We start from the raw sequence: 4,288 nt of genomic DNA, 5'->3' as shown, positions 1-4,288 counted from the left end.
GGCCAGGCCAGCGCTGATAACGCTGCCGGGAGAGCGTTATCAGCGGCGTGGGAAGGTGAGGTCTGGCCGGATGATTAGGGTACAAAGTTGGCTTTTAATCAGTGCCTACATGCGGAACAGGCTTCCTCTTTCCCCTCCGGCGGGGGTGAGGGTGGCCGCGGGTGGTGGCGTACCGGCCTGCACGGAAGGAGGTCCACTCCCATTAAGCCGGCAGCACCTGACTCCAGGGGTCCTCGTAAGGGGTCCTGCGAGTAGGCGCACTTTGTAAAGCAGACAGATACTGCCGGCGTGGAAGTGCTTCCCCTCCGCAAAGTGCTCCGCGTGGGGGCAGGGACTGTTCCTGGAACCTGCCCTGCAGGGCAAGGAGAGGCCCTAAGCAAGTCAGTCACAACTGGCTTGTTCTTTACCCGGTTCCATCTTTTGAAATGGGCTGAAAGCTTGCTGCATGCTTGCTCAGCTGGTGAGGAGCTGGTAGGACCTAGAATCCCGATGCAGTCAATTCCAAAAGGTCAGCAAAGAGCCTCCGTTTCCCCGCGCTGGCTTTTAAAAGTGTCCTGTGCTCCATTTTACAAACTTACTGAGGGAAGTGGGCCAGCTTTACCCACATCTCCTTCCCAGTGGGACCTCTACTTTCTGGACAAGTCACTATATCAGCTCCATAACTCACCTTCCCAAGTTGGCATCATCTGCCCAAGAGATGAAGAAGAAAGGAGAGAACCAAGGAGGTTTCGAACCGTCCTCTATTCTGTGTACTGTTCTAAGCATTAATGCAGCTGAAATAGAGCCCCACACCTCATGAAGGGGAAGGAGTATTTTTATTCTGATTATTCGAATGAGAAGTGGGAATCGAGTAAAGGGGGAAGAGGGCTTGGGAAGGGGAGAGCCAGAATGTAGACTTTGTGGTGTTTTGGGTGTGTGCCCTTAACCACGGAGGCTGGAATTCACAGGAACCAGCAGCTATCATGAGTCCCAGCTCTTTAAGCCACAAGAGCCTCCAGTTCTTTCAAGCCAGGCCTACTAGGAAACACACAATCTCCCTCCCACATATGTCTGTTTCATTATTTTGAACATATCAAAATGGATATCCGCTTACTCCCTCGCCTCCCTAGCCCCAGCTCTTTGACCAATCATTTGGTCCTAAAGCAAGTGGTTTCTATGATAGAACCTTTGTCTTTTACTTTTACACTTAATTTATTTGGGGCAAAGAGATAAGAGGACAACTGCCGTTTGGAAGTCAGTTTTCTCTTTTCACTGTGTAGGTCCTGGAGATGGACCTCAGCTTGTGAGGCTCAGGGGCAAATGCCCTCACCCTGTGGACCATGCTAACTGCCCTTGATGAGACCTTTCGTTCTCATTTTCTGTTGCTGTGATGACACCACGACAAAAAGCAACTGGGGGAAGAAAGGGTTTATCAGGCTAATACATCCGGATCATGGTCCATCGCTGGGGGGAGCTACTCAAGCAGGAAAACTGTTTCATGGCTTGCTTCCAGGCTAGCTACCTGCCTAGGGATGTACTGCTCAGAGTGGGCAGGGCTGGAGGGAAATTCTCACTCAGAACATGGCTGCTCTGGCAAGAGATCACGTCCAAAGACCCTCTAGGTCTGTGAGATCTGGCTGGAATGCAGACACACCTTTAATCCCAGCACTCAGGATACAGAGGCATAAGGATCTCTGAGTTCTAGTCAGTGCTGTTCAGGCGGTTAGGCTGAGTCAGTGAACTGAGAGGCAGGGCGGTGCAGCTGAGTTAGTGGCAGTTCAGTTCATGGAATTCAGAGGCAGTTTTACTGGGAGAGACTGACAGAGACAGGTTACAGAGAGAGAACAAGCTAGACACAGGTGAAGACAGAATGAGCCAGAGAAGGAGATAAAAAATTAGAACAGAACTTTGACCAGTGTCAAAGTTAGTATGATGCCAAGCAGAGCAAGTCAGTCAGAAACTGAGAGAAGTTAGACTGCTTAAACTGAGGATGCCTGCTGCCCTCAAGGAAACTCTGGCTGCAGATGTACATCTTGTACTAAAAACATAAATAACCAAGAAAGGAGATACTAAGAGCCAAGGGACTGGGGCCAAATGACAATCCATGGGCCAAATAACAGCTGTGGGACAGTGGCTAAGGATGTCACTAGAGGACCTAATCCAAAGGCAAGAGTGGTCCAAGCACGTCCTCCTCGAAGGAGAAACACTCCAGGCAGGCAAGGATGTGCCTGGCAGCATCCACATCTGAGTGTCCCCAGAAGAGCCACTGAAGGAAGGAACGCACTTCCCATTGCAAACGTAAGGATACAACAGCCATGCTGTAGGTCCAAAGGAGCGGCCAGTTCCCCAAGCTCCAAAGGCAGTTGAAATATCCGGAAATGAGCGCAGCCTGGGCTCTAGGAGGATTTCTGCTGGTTGGAGAAAGGCAGTGTTCCTCAGGAACTTGTGAAACCAGTTCCAGTCTACCAGAAGGACATACGGCCCTGCAGTGGGCGCATAGCTGTGGTGCCCACCGGCACGCCAAGGCCCATGCCAGCCTCCAGCTTCCCCGTCCCTCCTCACAAGTACTTGCGATACCTGCCTTTGTTTTTGCATTTCCTCCTCTCCCGCACAATACACCCTCACCACAGTTTGCCCTCCCTCCATCCACTCCTTCCATTCTTTCCACTTCTCCTCCCTCATCCTCCTCCCCACCTGCTACAGCCCTTGCTGCTTTCTTTTCTGTTTGTGTTTTCAAGACAAGGTTTCTCTGTGTAGCCTTGGCTGCCCTGGACTCGATTTTTAGACCAGGCTGGCCTCGAACTCACAGCGATCTGCCTGCCTCTGTCTCCTGACCTCCTGAGTGTTGGGATCAAAGGTGTGTGCTACCATGCTCGGCATTTTTTTTTTTTTTTTAAGTTTTCATTTTATGTGCCTTGGTGTTTGCCTGCATGCATGTCTGTGTAAAGGTGTCAGATCTCGGAGTTACAGACAGTTGTCAGCTGCCATGTGAGTGAGTGCTGGGATTTGAACTCTGGTCCTTTGGAAGAGCAGTCAGTGCCCTCCACCAAGAACCATCTCTCCAGCCCCCTTCCTTTTCTTTTTTCTTTCTTTTTCCTGTCTGTAAATCCACATTTCTTCTTTTTAAGTGATTGTTTTATTTCACGTGTATTGGTATTTTGTTGTTATTTTGCTTTGTTTTTGCCTGCACGTGTGTCTGTGTGAGGGTGTCATAGCCCCTGGAACTGGAGTTACAAACAATTGTGAGCTGCCATGTGGGTGCTGGGAATTGAACCTAGGTCTTCTGGAAGAGCTGTTAGTTAATCGCTGCTTTTAGCCCAGCTCTTTTCTATTCCTTATCTCTGGCTAGTCTCCCTTTTCTCAAACACAGCCTTGGTCATGTCCTTGGTCATGTTTTTTCTTTAGCTGCCCTGGACTCTTCTAGGCTCTCTCATTTATAATAAGCCCTTTAACCATATCATGGAGTAGTCATGGCAGCAGCTTTTCTACTGCACCCCCTTGCACACATTAAGCACACACTTACCCATTGGGCTGAGGGTTCAGCTGAGCGGAAGAGTGGTTGCTTGGACTCACAAGGCCCTGGGTTCATCCCCCAGGGTGGCAGCAGGGTGGGGGTGGGGGTGCACCTCAGTCCTTTGATCTTAAGGAAAGTCCTGAGCATAATCAGCAAGGGGAATGCTCGTCTCATAAGGCCTGAAGTTGTGTAACTCGGTTAAATCACAGGTCAGTCATAGAGTTAGAATGAGACACCGCTCTGGAGATTTGCTTGTTTGGGAACCTGCCACGCCTCCCTGCCCACACGGTGTTGGTGCTTCCTGGGCTGCTTTTCCGGCACTGACTGTGCTGCTCCTGGTCAGAGGAGAACACCTGAAGAAAGCACGCACAGCCTCCTTAAAGTGGTGTGAGTTCCAGTTGGGAAATGGTGGCGCCTTCCTAGACACCTGAATAGGCTTCCCCTGAGTGTCAAAGAATCTCAGTTGGCCTTCCGAGACTTGCTAGGATCTGTTGGAAGAACTTAGCGAGTTACATTAAGGAAATAGGGGTGGAAGGCACACGGAGACATGGGTTAGGAGATGAGCACAAAGGATACGAAAATAAGTACTCACTTTCTGTAGTGTCATGTGATCTTCCTGAATTTCCAGAGCACTGTCAGAGAGAGGATCATCATGTTTTCCCCCTATTTATTTATTTATTTGTTTGTTTATTTATTTATTTCAATTTATTCACTTTGTATCCCGGCTGTAGCCCCCTCCATCTCCTCCCAGTCCCTTACCCCCTTTTCTCCCTCTATGCCCCTTCTCTAGTCCCC

This window comes from Psammomys obesus, unplaced genomic scaffold (assembly GCF_907164565.1).
Source record: "Psammomys obesus unplaced genomic scaffold, mPsaObe1.curated_primary_1811, whole genome shotgun sequence".
NCBI lineage: Eukaryota > Metazoa > Chordata > Mammalia > Rodentia > Muridae > Psammomys > Psammomys obesus.
The sequence above is the reverse complement of the archived record's forward strand: the minus strand, read 5'-3'. Positions refer to the sequence as shown.